At 40.5% G+C, this 17,500-nt stretch overlaps 1 protein-coding gene and 1 non-coding gene across 2 annotated transcripts in view; one reads left to right on the top strand and one right to left on the bottom strand.

The window, feature by feature from the left end:
• The window catches only part of LOC138013446 (metabotropic glutamate receptor-like), an 18,295-nt gene extending 18,047 nt beyond the window's left edge, over positions 1-248 (bottom strand). The window contains exon 1 of the mRNA XM_068860535.1: positions 187-248. The gene's annotated coding sequence lies outside the window, so the exon portion shown is untranslated. The remainder of the gene's footprint in view (positions 1-186) is intronic.
• A 15,955-nt stretch (positions 249-16,203) lies between these two features.
• On the top strand, positions 16,204-16,276 carry Trnaa-ggc (transfer RNA alanine (anticodon GGC)). Its single transcript has one exon. It is a non-coding gene; the product is annotated as a tRNA-Ala (tRNA).
• Positions 16,277-17,500: the final 1,224 nt, after the last annotated feature.

Genomic DNA, 17,500 nt, shown 5'->3' on the forward strand with positions numbered 1-17,500 from the left:
TTTTTTTTTTCTCTGAATGTCATCAGCTCTTGAAGAGCACGGAATGTGGGAATCGAGACAGTGAATAAACCGACCTCTCACAGCGTGACAATTAGTTCCTCAGGAAAGAAAATCTGAATTAATTTGTTCGCCGAAATCAAGTCATCGAATGATCAGTCTTAGAAGTAACAATATAAATGATCTTACCCAAGGGAAACAATACATCCATAGACAATGGATAAAAGCCAACTTGCCAAAAGACGCGAAAGAGCAATTACTCGATGCACTAGGGAGCTAAATTTAAAAGTGAAGCTGTGTTTTCCGACAAATGTAATTCATACATAAATAATTAAGTAATGGTCCGGCTAAAAAGCAGGCAGAAAAACAATAGCCCGCGGCAATAGCGTCGGTTAGTTAAAATGTGCCAACATTTTTAATCAAATTAAGTTCGGCTGTTCCCATTGGTGTAAGCAGCTAAAAGCGCGAAATTTGAATTTCAATGAAAAATGTAATCGACTTGCCGTCTAAAAAAATTAGATTCTGTTTCGTAGAACAAATCATTATGCCTTCAAAAACTATGTTTGTAAATATCGTCAAGATTCTATGCGCCATTTGATTGGCGCATAGAACAATGCCCAAATTTGGCCGAGAAACAGAGATCAAGGGCATGGGGAAGAAGAAATCCAAAAAAGGCTTTTTTTTCATTTTTTTCTCATCTTTTTTCGACATTTTCCGATATTAGCCAATCAGATGCCTCGATTGGAGTGAAATTAAAAATTAATATTTCGCAGCTTCTAAGTACTTTTGCCGCTGGGCTGCCTGCTTCTTAGCCGGACCATTACTTAACAACAACCGCCGGCAAACGGTTTTGTCTTTTCTTTAGTAGCGGAAACATGAGAACCATAAACTGTTCGAGACAGGTTTCCCTTTTTGTATTACCCTTTGTGACACTCGACATGGCCAGGATAAATTTAGGATTTGCATTGTTTTATTTCACTTAATCCAACTCTCTTTTGGGGGAACGGAAATAATATTTTGATGAATTTCTCATCGTATTATCAAGGTAAACAATTAAAATTCTAAAAATAGGGTCTACTTGAATTGATCGTTTCTTGAAAGATCAGTTAATGCGACGCGCACGCGCAAATGTGCTTGAGAATAACCCGTACGTAAGGGCCCAACACATCCGGTCATTTTGAACTTGCTGATAGAATGGGAGGGGTGGGGGTAGGGAAAGGCCGACTAAGTTAAAATCGTCTGCCTTATTATCTCGTTTCGACCCTTTTTTTCTATTCTTTTCGTTTTTATCTTTCTTTCCCACCTTCACTATAACTCTCGCCGTTCTTTCCTCGATTAGTCACCATCGATTGTCCAAGAATACCCAGGCTTGTACTCCTTTTGTCAAACACTACTTGCGCATGCCTGAAATACCGTCGGACACCATAGGAATTATTACAAAAAGAATAATTCATGATTTTTAAGCCTGTAATGTTCGGCCTTGTTTGACGGGCTCGCAAGAATTGAGTGTGCTGTCCTGTCCTCTTTTATAGGGAAGCCGGGAAGCAAAAAAAAAAAAAAAACCAGAGAGAGAGATAGACTTGAATCGTGTTAAATGAAGAGCATAACCATGCTAAAAGGTAGCAACGTTAGGCATTGTAATTGAGAAAAATTGTTAATACAGTTCTCTTCTTCTCACGATAATTCGTCTATTACAGTGGCGGATCCAGGAGAGGGGCCCGGGCGGCCGACCCCCCCCCCCCCCCCCCCTCCTTATTTTTGGACCAAAGCAACCAAAACATCATAAAACATCAAAACTGTGACAGGGCAAAAACAAAATATGTGAGAGCGGGACCCACCTTACCTCCTGGTCTGGATCCGCCCCTGTATTATGCCGATGCTTCTTACCTGGGTTAGCTTTCACGGGTAACGGTTAACTTATGTGAAAAACAAAGAAACGTCCCTAACGTTAGTTAATAGTAGGGTCTCAGTAGACATATTGAGTAGTTTAAGTCATTGGTTATCACGATGCCATTCACGATTTTGTGTTCTTCACACGTCAAACCTTGCCCAGGCCTTGACTTTTCTTCCAGACTTTGTCATTGCGCGCTTAGAGATGAAAAAGTCTTCTGCTTCGTCAACTCCAACGCTTTCATCTGAGTCACGTTCGTATTCCTCAACCTGGTTATTAGTAGCACTAGAGGGGGTAGGCGCCAGAATAAAAAGAGGAATGTTGCTGTTCGATACGAATGTTATAGGCTCCCCTGTGACCTCTGTGACCTCCAGTTGGGTCTCCATCGTCTCGGGGAAGACAGGTAACGCTCTGTTGACCTGGTCAAGTCTGGTCAGTAGCAACAAGAGAAAATGAGGGGACAGAGAGGGAGGCTCAGGGCGTTGGCCGGGATATGTCATGTCCACGACAGTTATTTTTAGAAGAGCGGAAGTCTTTGTTCTAGCGGAAGTCTGTCTTCCGACACGTCTGCATGTAGTCTTGCCTCGCTCTCAGGTTTTCAGTGAAAAAAGAAAATGGCGGCGCACGTGGAAGGCTAATGACTATTTATATTCATCATGTTTTTGGATCCAGGGAAAAGTGACGTCATTTACTAAGGCAAAAGGTTAAGATTCGCCGGTACACATTAATACACCTGGGTGGAGAGAGGCACCGTTGGAGTAAAGTGTCTTGCCCAAGAACACAACACAATGTCCCCGGCCAGGACCCGACCCCGGACCACTCGATCCGGAGTCGAGCGCACTAACCATGAGGCCACCGCGCCTCCCACCAACAAACCAACAGTCCCGCCTTGTGTTATGAGAATAAATTTATCATATGAGGGTATTGTTAGCTCGACGGCTAAGTTGAGAGCCGATAAAGCCTCTGAACCCGACACTGTTACCCCAAAACGTCTGAAGTTCGCTGGTGACTCTATTATTCCATCCTTGTTGTCTATGTTTAATATAAGCGTCACCTGCAACACTGTACCCGCTGCATAGAAGACTGCAAATATCTCAGAACTCTATATTAAAAAAAGATGACACTGATAAGCATAATTAGACGCCTATTTCGCTTCTAAGTGTGCCAGGAAAATTGATGGAGTCTATGTTGGCGTCAACTATTACCACGCACGTCACTGGACATGGCCGTTAGGAATCCTCACCAGTGGGCGTATAAGAAAGGTCATTCTACCGAGTTGCTGCTAGTGAAGATGACGGATGACTGAAGACGGGCGCTCGACAAGAAATATGTTATAGGCGTGGTTTTCGTGGACTTTCGAGAGGCGTTTGACGCGATTCCCCACTCCGTTCTTCCACGAAAACCTCAGAGTCTTGGTGTAGCTGGAGACTTATGGTGTTGGATAAGGGATTATCTCTCTTTGGAAGAACACAAGTGACAACGATTAATGCATGGGTGTCAATCTCAAGCTATGCCAGTTACGTTTGGTGTACCACAGGGGTCTGTGCTTGGTCCTACCCTTTTTTCCCTCTATTGTAATGACCTGCCCAATATCACTGAGTGAATAGATGGCAACCCACAGCTTTGCATGTACGCAGACGATACCACCGTTTATCTGTCGGCTCCGACTTATGATCTGGTGGCTCTCAAGTTAAATGAAGTCCTTAGGCTAGCGAGGTTATATACATGGTGTTGTGAGAACTGCCTCACTCCCAATCCTACCAAGACGGAATATATGCCGCTCAGCGGACGAAGGCAACTGACTGGGCCAAAACAAGCTATTAAGATGGGTGATTATGTTATCGAGGAGGGTGTGTGCACAAGATGCTTAGGTGTCCAGATAGACAATGCCCTTAAATGGGATTATCATGTATCGGAACTAGCGAAGTCGTTTACGCAGAAGTTGAACTTACTTAAGTCACTGTACTTCCTGCCTAGACGGGCGAGAACTGATTTCTATTTTGGGATTATTTTGCCCTCTGTCATGTATTGTACGTTAGTCTGGGCTCTTGCAGTCAAGTACTTTCTCAAACCTGGAATCTATACATGCCAGAGCATCAAAAATAATATTTAACTTAGATTGCTGTACGCCACGCAAGGAAGTTCTTGCCATAGCAAAATGGACTACCTTAAAGATTATGTATGAGAAACGATTATTAATTTTAGCACATCAGGCTTATTATCATCTTTTACCGTGTCCTATGAATTGTCTTTTTGAAAAATATGTAGGAAGTTTTGATCTCAGGAGGAAAATGGCCTTTACGTTACCCAGGCCTAAGACCGATATGGTCGGGAAATCATGCTCGTATAAGTCATTTTTTCGCTGGAATGCTCTGGAAAACCAGATGAGATCAATTCATGACATTGACACTTTTAAAAAGTCACTCAAGATTATTTTTAAGCCACGTACATTATAGGGATGTATTGTGTAGAATTTTTTATTGTTGTAAAGAAGTAGAATTTTTATATTAGTATTATTGTGATTAGTTAGAAAGTCATTTGTTTTATAGCTATGTATACGACCACATCAGCTTTGCTGAATTCTTCTTCTTCTTCTTCTTCTTCTTCTTCTTCTTCTTCTTCTTATTATTCAGTGCAAGACTACAAAGACAGCCAGCCGAGCAATAGCATCGCACAATGAAAGGCGTTCTAAAACCAGCATACAGCTGATTTCAGCTGTGGCTGTATATCGGCTGCCAGAGGCGACATAGTATGCTTTCGGTTCGACCTCGTTGAGCTCCGCCGTTGCTGTACTATGCGACGACGACGACTAGCGAGAAATTATTATTATTAGACTGTACCAAAATTCTGTGCTACTCGTTGCAGTGCAAAAGTTACTACCCTCTCTGCTCTTCTTGCTAAATATGGCTCTTTACTTCTAGCTCTGAATGAAATTTCGTCATCAAGCAGTGACGATGCTAAACGTGATGCTTCAGCATATTCCCGTCTTCTCCAAGACTCTGAATTCATAGTCGCTTTGGCGGTATCTCAGTTTGTTCCTTCGTTTTTGGCCCAAGTAACAAAGTCCCCACAAGCTAAGAGCTGTAACTCTCGCCAAAGTATGCCTTAAATCAGCAAGAGGAGATGAATCCTGATAGAAGGTGTGGAGACGAATCAGCCAGTTAGCTGACTCTATCTACGTCACCCTGGTAAAGCCTCGTGCAACGATTGTTCAACGCCATCGAACAAATGCCGCACACAACGATCAGCCATTAGACTACTACAGGATTAATGTGTTCTATCCATTTATAGATCACGTTATCGGTAAACTTGAAACGGGATTTTCAATCCAGCAGGACGGCCTGATTACCGCTCAAGACCTGGGCCCGGTTGTTCGAAAGCCGATTAACTTAATCCAGGATTAGCGTAAACTTTTGTTTCATGTTTTCCACTTTTTGGTGAAAGTTTTGTTTGCTTATTTCTTTTTTCAAGATTGAGTTCTTCTGATGTAAAGTTTTGCCGAATATCAGCGTTCAACAGCATTTGGGAGTAGAGAAATAAATTCCTTGGTTCATTTTTAATCTGGGGTTAGCGTTAATCGACCTGTTCCCTTTGTACTTGCCCAAGTTAACTGACAGGCATGTCGAGAAGATCAAGAACTACTTCAGCAAGCATCTAGATTTCTCGGAGAAGTCTACTTTTGACGCAGAGCTGGCAAGGTGGAGAATGAAACACACGATGGAGCCAGAGTCAAAACAAGAGGGCGCAATAAATGCCTGATTGCAGTCCGCGAGAATTTCCCGCCAGTCACAAGGTGCTGTCGATCTTTTAAACCACGCCTGTCGAAAGAGTCAGTTTCGAACTCTCCTTCTCAGCCCTACGCCGTCTGAAGCTATGGACTAGGTCATCAATGACAGAAGATCGATTAAGTGGCCTTGCTATGCTGTTAATTCATCGCGGAACGGGCTTCATTCCCACTCCAAAAGAGATCGATGACAAGAAATAAATTGGAGAAGAATCTAGAACAGCCTAATATAGACTCGTTTTAGAAACTTGGTATTCTGATACCGAAACCTGCAATTTTATCTCAGTTCCTTCAAGCCAATCTCTGTTCAAACTAACGAACTATCCCATACTGTTCACAGTATAGCTTGAGTCAAAGATGGTATATAAATCATCATCGTTTAGCAGTGACCTCGGGGGCAATTTCAAACTAAACAAGGTGTTTATTCCAAAATAAATCATGACAATTTAAAACAAAAAGCATCAGTGTGGTTTGTTTCCTTAAAGGTCTTCGAAGCAACCTTCTGTGTAGGGGTGAAAACAAAATGTCAAACTACAAGCCCTGTCTGTATACGGGAGACCCCTGTGAAGGTGTGCCGAGTTTGCCCTCGCAGACAAAAAATCCCAGGTACGGCCCTGAATGTATAATTGTCGCCCGATGTGAAGGAATCCGTATTCCAGAATCCAGCAAATGTGAGGCTTTGGAATCCAGAATCCAGAAGGTGGAATCCGGAATCCATTGAATGGAATCCAGAATCCCCAGACGTCGATGGAATGCAGGATCCATTTTGGTGGGACCCGTGATTTTGGAATCCGGAATCCACCACTCAGGATCCGGGATGCACTATTCGAGATCCCTAATTAGATGCACGCAAAATTTTGACATCCAACACAAAGTGTCCCTTTAAGTCTAAGCATTTGCTGCCTATTTTCAACAATAAGGTAAGGGTAAAGGTTAGCGTTATTTTTAGCTTTGGGTAAATGCAGCAGTTAATCTTCACTTAAAGAGCAGAATTTGGGGGACACTTTACGACATAAATTGTCTGTATTCTGAGACACAAGTGATGTTGAAGTTGGCTAGAAGAGCACGGGGACACTTCCTGACGCTTATTGAAATCCGCGTGCATCTAATTAGGGTCAAACCTGGACATATGAATTTCAGTTCGATTCTGCTCCAACGCCTGTCTGCATTCTTTCTGCGTTCATTGTAGAACAAGCTATTGATAAGGAGATTGCTATGTTCCTGGATAACAGGTCATTATCCAAATGAGAGTATTTATTTTTACCGTTTTCATCTGATCAAAAATAAGAAAAGGAAAGAAAACTGGGGTCAGTATATTTTAACTCTGCTGAAGCGGTGTTGAAATAACCTAATTAAGATTGTTGTGTTCCGTTATTGCTGAAACGTTTCTCGCGACCGGAAGCTAGAATCTTGGACAAAACGGTTGGGACAGTCACACAAATTCACCTTCATTTCCAAGAACACCTTATCAGAGAAGAATTTCCCCTAACTCTAATCAGATTACACTCCCTCCCTCCTTTTTAAAGCCCTATTTCCTATAGAGAAAGATTAAGATCGTTAAAGTTGCTTCCCATAACATACTGGCATGAATACCTAGACATGGTATTTTTCCGGCTTTAAATTGACGCACGGGCTTGTTAATGTAGATAGCAATACTGTACCCCGTATTCTCTCCACGGGCAGAAATACAAGATCTAACACAAATGTTATCAACTATACAGTTAGTAGATGCAGAACATCAACTTTTCAGAAATCCTTTCGTATAAGATCCACTCGCATATGGAACACTCTCGCCGACGAACTTGAACTCAGTATGGACAGTCTCTATTCTTTTAAAGCTACCGTGAAATCACACTATATATCCACCCTTGCCAACTACGATGTTGATAACTCCCGTTCATCCAAAACTATATGTCTTAAGTGTAATCGTTCTCGAAGTCTTGTCTCGCCAGAGCATGTTGTATGTAATTGAACCTAGTTTGTACAAATATATTTTAATAGTTTTTTTTCTCAGGGCCCGCAGTAATTGGTTATACCCGCTGTTGCGATGTCCCTGCCACTATATATATTTTTTGTATTTATCAGGTATGCAGTGGAAAAGTTAAGAGGAAGGCTGTTCGAATTATTACTTTTTCTTGTTATAATGCTCATACTCCCCCTATTTTCAAACATTTGTACATTATGAAATTTCGTGATGTTATATATTATCTTAATTGTGTCTTCATGTTTAAATTTTATCATAATTTGTTACCTTCTGCTTTTCACTATTTTTTTACTCCTATATCAAGTAGGTACAAGTATAATACTAGACTGTCTTCTAAATCAGCGTTTTGTATTCCTACTACCAGGAATAATTATGGGAAGTTTAACATTCGTTTCAAGGGGGCTGTTCTTTGAAATAATATTGAGGAGTCTTTAAAAATTCTTCGCTTTCACAAATTTAAGTGTTCCCTTAAAAAGTCTCTTATTACGTCATATTAATTATGTGATTTATACTTCCTCTTTACTCCAGTCGACATTCAGTTTGTGGGGAGGGGAAAGGGCAGCTTTTAAGCGAAAACATTTGGATAATGCGCCGATCAAATCGAAACTTCAACATCCTCCCCCCGGGCAAACCATGGGCATTTGACTATCCTCTGTGCCCGGGAAGTGGGGAATTTGGCCTTTGCCAGCGTGGGGTGGGGAAAATTGAACCGGAAGAGTTTCAAATGATATTTTTTTTCGGGCGCCGAAGTCGCTAACATCTATAAAACACGTGTTTGAATTGAAGTTTCGAGTTGATCGGCGCACAAGTTTTTGGAGTACCAAAAATGTCTCTTTGTCTCAAAAGGTTTAATTTGTCCGAGATTGTAGGTGATGTCACTTTGGTTGGGTTGACTGAGTTAAAGGAAATTCCATCAAGATGTATATCTGTTTACAAATAGATTTCATGTTGCCGTGCGTCTGTTCAGTATGTAATAGATCACAGATGACGTCAAAATGTGGTAAGAACAAAAAAGTGGCACACGAAGCGACAGCTGCCGAGTGTGTCACCGTTGTTTACGTTTAATAAACTTGTATAACTGTTTGAATCTTGCAAGGAACTATTTAAAAAAAGCCACGAGGATGTATTCCTTTGTCAGACTTTGACGCACGCCAATCATTTGTGGTAGTTGGAGTCCTCTTGACTTCAACTTGTTTCCTTTCCCGTGCGCCTTATTACCTCAGAGATATAATAAATATCCTACTAACTTCGTTTCCTTGGTCCTTACAGTAAGTTACTGATCCTCGACCGCCAAGCGTGATTAAGCGCGTGGGCCCTAAATCAACGGAAAAACTCGGTTCGTAACTTACAGTTCGGACCTTGAACTTGGTAACTAAGAAGTCAGTATAAAATGTCGATATGTGTTTAGCACAGCTAGTGACTCAGTTACCCTGGGCGGGTGCCACTTTAAATGTTTTTCCGTTTTGATCTTACTTGCGGCACTGAACAGGCGCATAGCAACATTCATCGAATAACCGCATTAACTGCATGGATTCCGCTGCTTTGGCATTATCACTGTTTGCGGCACGCCTAGTTACTTCCCCTGCTCAACCAACCACTCTCTCTTTGTTTCCAGCCTTGTGAGTGGTAGCTTAACATGTTAACCTCTTGTTTTGGGGGCGTTGAATATAGCGACGGTTCCAATTACATTGTTTAATGGCGCAGAAAACAGGAAAGGTAGTTTTGAATAAATTCAAAATTTAGTACAGGAAGGATTTGAACTTAACATTCTCTGCATGCTCAGAGGATCCATAGTTCTATTTTCGGCCTTATGCTTTGTACTGTCAATGACCACAGAGGGCTAATTGCCCAATATGACCCTATTCTCTTAAAATAGAAAAGATTTTAAAATTGAATAGCTATTTCAACAATGAAAGTATACGGGGTGGACTATGACGGTTCAGTTCCGTTTGCGCGCAAGTTCGCAGCCGTGGGAATGGGAGAAAGCTGCCAAAAGTGACCAAGAATGCTTCAATCGAACTTGACAATAAGGAGTTAGCGAGAAATAGTGCTGGGCGGCCCAGGAGGATAGTGAAATTCAGACTTCCAAGTTACTCGAAATTTGTCATCCGATTGCAGGCTGTATCACCTGACCTGATACATGATCATAGCGGGTCCAATATAATTAAAAGTACAAGTACTAAATTTAGGAATTTGCTCAATGCATTATCGGTAACCTTACATTGAGCAATCATTCTTCAAGGGCACCCAATTGCAACGAGCAAATTAAGCCAAAAGCCTATGAGAGGCATTTCTAGGCTCCTTGTAATGTATAAAGACTGTATGGATATCTTAGATGAAAATTGAAGTGTCCGAAAATTGATTGATTCAGAAATTAATCGCTGAACATTTTAGGTGATGCTTTAGTAAAGAAATCCATAGCTGTTCACGGTAACGTAAAACCGAAATTCTTAAAACAGTTTGACTCTCACGAACACATATTTCACCGAAGATTATCGTTGAGTGCCCCTGATTCTTCTCAAGATGGTGGAACGAAACTCAGCGGTTTTGGTTCTTCACCTCGCAAGGTTTCAACTAGACACGGTCAGTTCATGACACTGTACGGTGCTCAGTATCCCAAAGATGGTGTGGCAATGTATAGTTTGTTTGTAAGTTACTACCAATAAATCAGTTTTGTTTCGACTTTTTTTTACTGATTCATCCACCTTTCATTGTTGCGACCTCACGCAATAATCAAGACGCTCACTGGACATTTGACGTCGCATGCACAACTCCCAAAACACACACTTACGCTTGAATTTCATAGTCAACCACAACGTTTACCTCGATCAAAATGCTCTAAAATGAGTCCTTTGCCAGACTAAACAAAAAACTAGATTCGATTAAAGATTAGGAGAGGAGATGGAAAAAGGTGAAATATTAGGCTAAAATATCGGCTTCACAGGGAGTTTTCAAGCTACGCCGGCAGCCTTCCAACTTGATGAACAGGGAGGGGTACAGTCAATACTGTGTTTTAGTCATTCTCTGAAGGTTTTTTTGTCATCAGAGGTACATCCATTTTCCACCATTTACTAGTATTTTGAAGATGAAGAGAGACGAGTATCAGCAATCTCGACTATACATTCTTTGCTGAAATTCCTCCAAAGACGACTTTTCTTGATCGGACTTTAGGTTTATTAGAGACCTTGTTTCTGATCATGAGTCAATCAGCTCAAGACAGGTTTGGACTTACATGAAGATAAGACAATGGCTTGTTTTTATTGCATAAGTTTCTACCTGAACTGGTCGTCCATATGCTCTTCCGATGCTCAATTCTACTCACTAATAATGCGGCATTCGAAAACTTTAGACTTATGGGTTGTCTCTTTTATTGGAAGACTTTACGATCTGCTCATGGATCAACCGGAAATGCGAGGAATAACTGTTATATGTATAATTTAGGCATTCATTCAGTTTAAATACATTAAATTGGAATAAAGAGATTCAAATTTTTAGAAAACGGTTCCTTGTGCAAGCTTTTTGTTAGAGTTTCAATTATAAATTTGCAGGTGGGTACGTTAAGGACGGTGCCTTCTATTGTTACTGCGCATACGTTCTGCGCATCTCGAGATACTCGGATTTCCTATCGGTGATGCTTACCAATACTGGGATATTTTTGCGCGATTTAAAATTATGCAGAGAAAGTAGGTCTCAGTAACTACCATTGGTATCCAAAAAGAAAATTGGGGGTAAGCATGCATTTTTCGGTGAAAATTAAGCTACAATTTTAGAAAGAACGCCATACATAGCTTTGTATTTTAAAGCTTTTTACAAATGTTGTTCATGAATTATCTTTGAAAAATGCGTGGTTACCCCCCAGTTTTTTTTTTTTCGATTTCAATAACACTTGTTAAGATCTACATTTCCTGCATAATCATAAACCGGGGCAACAATACCTTTGAATTAGTAGGCACCGTCCTTATAATTAAGTGAATTCTATGAATAATCGAGAAATGTACGCTATCAATTATTAGAATTTGTCTGAGACCGCGGCGGATGATCGCCATCGATCAAGTCTTTTGTTTCGAAACGGGATATATTAAAATAAATTGCATTCCATACAATTCAAATTGAATTCCATTCAACGTAATCCATTGTTTCCTTTTGCAGACTCATGTCTGAACAAGAGCTACCCAATCATCTTTACAAAAAAAAAGTCAATTGCTCCTATTTTTCAATACGGCTCATATAAAACCTTGTATTTACCCTAAACGTCATTATATATATATATGAGATACCCTCACTTCACTTACAATTTGAATCGTTTCGAAGGACGAAGAATATTTCATCGAAAATACGGAGGCATCAAGTTATGAGCCAACAGCCGGAACGAGATCACCTCATTTTTGAATGTAAATGATTTGGGATTCAAAACAAAAGGTTTAATAAGTATTTGACAGTTTTGCGGATGATTCAATGGTATTATATATTGTCACAGAGCCGATCTGGTTTGTGAATGCTTTCAGGTAGTGTTGACGTTGCTGACTGCAAAGGATTTGTCGTCTTTCGCGTCACGCTGACTTGCACACAACCTGTCAACTGTACTGCTAAAGGAAGCTGGACGTATTAGTGGAGGGCATCTCGAGAGTGGTTTTCCGAAGTTCAGTCACGTTGAGTCATTCATTTACTCTTCCGCAGCACCAGAAGAACATCTTAGTTGAAGTGAAACAAAAATACTGAGAGCGTATGCACGCAGAAGACATTCAGAGAGTCAACCAAGTGCGGAGCTGTCGAAACGTCAAAGGTTTTTTTGTTTTCTCGAATCAATCCCACATAAATCACTCTCAAAGTAGCTCATCAACATCACATCATCGTGCGTCCGTCAATATAAAAGATCGCAGTGTCACAGTGAAGAGGGTCGCGAAATTGGTAAACACCTAAAGGCTCTCCAATGGTGAAGGCTTTGAAATATTCGTCAGGGAACATTTCGACACCTCGAATTAGTGACAAATCAAAGGGAGTTTAATCAGAGAAGTGAACAGTCATTAAATAGTTTCAGTTGACCCTTGGAGCAGGGTTGAAGATTCTTCTCAGATAGGCAAACGAGTCGTGCCCTGTCTAGTCCGTGTAATTGATCTCCGAGTAAACTAAGTAATGTGAAATTTGCCATGGACCGAACCAATCCATCACTTGTTGTGTTGTTATTTGCGTTCGTGGTTGCCGTGGGGAGCAATACAGGTAACTCAACGCGAAAGAGCACTGTTGCCACGACAGAGCGACCTCCAGGTAACACTTTTTAGTCTCTTCTTCTTGCCAGCCCGTCTTCTTCCATGGGTGACAGAAATTTTTGCACTCACCATGCAATATATGTCCACAATCGTGTGATTCGAGCACGTATGATTTTAATATTAGTCAATCGCGCGACCCGAGGACAAAAGTTAATGCTTTTGACGAAATCTAAATGATTCCTGTGAAGAATAAGTGTCTAGACGTGTCTTAAACAAAACAATACTTGATGCTTTTTCATTTGTTGCTTTATTGCGGAGTTATCAGTGAAATCGCTTGCAGTACAATGCACGACACTCCGTTTTTAAGCAAATTAAATATGTTCATTCGATCCTCGCCAATGGATTTCTTTGAATAGGCAACAGACATTCAACTGAGACGGCAACGGGATTTATAAATTGCATTTCTGGCAAAGATGAATAGGTTTGGCAGATAATTACAGCGGACTGCTAAAATGTTTGGTCATGTTCAAATCGATTAATTAAGAGTCAAATAGCTGATGTCTTGTGGAATTGAGTGCCATCGGTCAGTTCAGCGTTTGACTGATGACACTGCACCGGACGGAATTGTATGACTGTATAGATGACAAAAACTATATACATGTGATGTCGAGTGGTTCTTTTTTTTACCCTAGATGCCGTTTCAAGCCAAGTAAATGGCTGCCTTCGTACTTCGTTGTGCTGTCGGCTTGGGAGGAAAGCCGTTCGCCTCTCTTACCCGGTCATGTACACCTGCAAAATCGAGGCCCTGGCACAAGGATTGGAATACCATACGTCTGTTAGCCATCGTCTGAAACTAACGCCAAAGGTTGGTCAGACTGACAGAATGGAAGCTGCGAATTCATTGCATATGTCCTTTGGTTTTCGCAAGAGGCTTATGTTATGCCGGGCAATGGGCAGAGTGCAAAAAGAATGCTTTGAAAGCTGCTGCGAAAGAAAATTACAGGAATATCAAGCGAAGACGAGAAGAATCACTCAAACTGGAAAAGAGCAGTGAGATAAGAAACACTGAAGAAAAAGCTGAAGTTTCCCAGCAATCAGACAGGAAGCAGCCCCCGCAAGAACTATGTTGCATCCCGTTTTGACCGTGTTTCTGTATAGTTTGTAAATCTTCCAGGTTACCAATGACACTTTCAGCTCGACGAAGGAAATAATCTTTTAGCTTCCATGTAACTAATGAAGTGACTCAAGAACGGCAATGAAATAGTGAACGTTTGAATTACGAAAGTGGTGGTGATGCCTACCAGAGAAATATATTGACAACACGGAAAACTGACCATCCAACAAGTCTTTCACCATTTACAACGGACGGCTCAGTCATTGGCCTGCATGAAAAGTTAACTTTCGCGTTATGTATAGCGGTGTTGAGAGTAGTAAAATATTGACAGAAAGTTTTGGAATTGACAAGACGCCACGATTTATCGCATTTAAACAAAGTCTTATTGGGCATAATCTCGCAACTTATAGCATTCGTCGACTTATAGCATTTGCTTTTGTCAAAAAAGGAAATTTTGACATGTAACAACACGTAAATGACTTCATAATTTTGGAGAGATCGTGATGGCTATATAAATAATCCTTATTCCGCTCACAGTAGGGCAAAGAGAAAGTATGAAAACTGGCCTAAAGGCGGAAATCTCTCACATACTTCGTCAAGGAAATGCTAAATTTCTTTATTGTCCATTTGATTTGTTTAACAACTGTGACATCCGCAGAAAAACAATTTTTTTTTTACCTCTTGGGTAATGGAATCAATTTCTTAAGGACTAACACAGTGAGGTACATAGAGGTTTCTTAAAAAGTCCGACATAAAGTGGTGAATACTGCTATTACAACATATTTTTTCACGATTGACGTAACAACATAATTTTCAGGCCCATTTGATGTTCTAAAAACCTTGAATGTTGATCGTGACATAGTAATTATTTACGTCTGACTGTTGCTGAAATGCTGTTGGATCTAAGATATCAAGGGCAAAACTCTTCGAAATTGTCTTATATGGTGAGAAATACAACTTGATTTTCCCGATTTCGACTTTTTTGATGTGTTTATTAGCCGGTTCCATCATGAACAAAACTGATCTTCGAAGTACAGAAATTCATTGGCAAGATGTGCATCACATACGTGCTGGGTTCAGATGGAGGAAGCGATAACGAACATTTCGCGGTTTGTTTGTCCGCGACGAATTATCTCATCTGCTATAAGCGTGAAATCTTAAGTTAAGTTCGACCAAACAAGAGAGGTTGACAACAAGCACATAAATCTGAAATCGGATGTGATTGTTGCTTCGAAGTTAATCCAATAAAATGTACTGAAAAACACTCATAACCGCAAAAAAGCCTATCCTCTGAGTCGAATGCAGTTCTAATGATAACGACGTGATAAAAGCCACTTTAAGCGGATTATGAGTGGGGGAGGAGCTCTTTCGTCCCGCTAATGCAGTATTGCTCTGGTTTTTGCAATTATATTGGAGAAGTAACTCGAAGCCAATAACGATTTCTCACGCGATCTTTAAACGGGCATTCGTTTCCATATCAGTTGCGAGTTCAAAAATGACGCAAAATCTAACGTTCACAAGTAAGTAATCCATCCGTGTCAGCGTTTAAACTATTAAATGTTACAAATTACTTCACTGTACAAAGGGATTAACAGTATTGTAAGAAAAAGTGCTTAATTAATGTAACAGTTCAAATAACCACAATCAGCTTAAGAAGGATTATGTGTTCGCAGGCTCGAACAGCACCTACTCAGCCAGAGCAATATTGCATTCGCAGGCCCGCAGGGAAGGGGGGGTGCGACGGGTACGCCAGCACCCCACCCCCACAGGCTGCGGAGGTCCACTTTTTTGTTGACCAACGATTTTAAAAAAGCGAATTGATTGAATTTGAATAATACGGATTTTCAACTTTATTTCTATTTTTGTTCTTTTTAAATAGTCAGTATTCTCTAAAACTGTAAAAGACGAACGTAAAGTAGTCTCTGCGCCAAAAAAACCCATTTTGAAGTTCAAAAGTTTGAGTAATTTCCACGTTTTTAAGTTCGCTTTTGGCTGCCTGCTTTCATATCATATTGCCTTCAAAACGCACGAAATGCAGTCTCAGACAATCTAACTCGTAAAATCTTAGCATATTAAAAGAAGCTGGGATCCTGCTGCGAGGATAGATAGCTTCACTAGATTTCATATACGCAGTTCAATATGATTCATTTCATACATCATTTCGTTCATATATTCATTCATCACGGGGACATATGAACCCACAGGTGGCCAGCTCCCAACGTCAGTGGCTTCATAGTTCAGTTGGTTAGAATGTCGCACTGGCATCGCGAGGTTATGGGTTCAAACCCCTTTGAAGTCTTGAATTTTTCAGGCTTCTCTACGCACTTGCTAACTTGCTAAAATTGCGTTAGTAACTGCAAGGATCATCGCTTCACTTGATTTCATATTCGCTGTTCAATATGATTCATTTCCGATATCATTTCGTTCTCTGAATATTGTCGCAGAAGCAGACTGGGAAAGAACCGGCTTGCGGGCATAAGAAAGACATGCGACGTTTAGAATTGTGGCCATTTTGAAACAAAAGACCAAATTAAAATGTCAAACATCGGATGTAAAAACATCCTTTGAAATAACTTCTTAGTTTTTTTTTAAGAGACGGGTAAAAAGAGCAAACAAACAAATTTTGGATTAACTGAGGATGTATGTAGAAGCATACACTTGTCAAGTAAAAAAACAATAACTTCAAAGGATGCGTTTATATCCGATGTTTGTCACTACCGTTTGCATATTGTTCCTGATAAAGATAAGGCCAAGCCCAAAGAAAAAGAGTATTTACGAAATGTTCAAAGAATTTCCCCTATTACAGAGATGAATCTTTTTAAGATACTGAGTCAGACGTTAATCCATAATTGCGAGCTACTGGTCATTGTGCTTGCAAACACATCTTCCTCCATATGCACGCAGGATTGATCGGTCGGTCTCCTGAATTAAGTGCAAAACAGTTTCACGGGGGACCTCAGTTTCGATGCAAGTTAATCGCGGATCGCAAGCATCAGTTTAAAGTTTTGAGGAACGTACAACACTTTGGTGGTTCGCAGGGTGCCACCATATTGATTTTTCTTGAGAACACATGCGTGTTCCCGAAGGAACGGAATTAAAACAAGCCCTCTCTCATTTAGTATTATCTCGAAGAAATGAAAGATATTTGGTGGTTTTATAAATAAGAACCTTTAGATAAGAGAAAAGAGAAGAAATAGGAGCAAATCCGGACGCTGGATTTGTCCAGGTTTCCTATCCCGCCTTGTAAGCCCAGCAAGAGGATTTGTCTTGGATATATAATCCCCATTTAAATAAATCCAACTTGCTTTGTAAATGGCTATCTGATCGTATCCTTCCGGTAAGATTTCAAAAATTCTGGCTCTATTTGTGTTTGTTTTTTTTGTACAATGGACGCCCAGAAATATTGAATACTTTAACTGAAAGCTTCCTCTTCTATATCCTCGTGCAAGTCTCGAGACTGAATGACTATTAAGTGGATTTTCTGAAGTTGTTGGACTGACGTGGACCCCTTTGTTCAATGCAT

The sequence above is a fragment of the Montipora capricornis genome, chromosome 8 (assembly GCF_036669925.1).
Source record: "Montipora capricornis isolate CH-2021 chromosome 8, ASM3666992v2, whole genome shotgun sequence".
Classification (NCBI taxonomy): Eukaryota; Metazoa; Cnidaria; class Anthozoa; order Scleractinia; family Acroporidae; genus Montipora; species Montipora capricornis.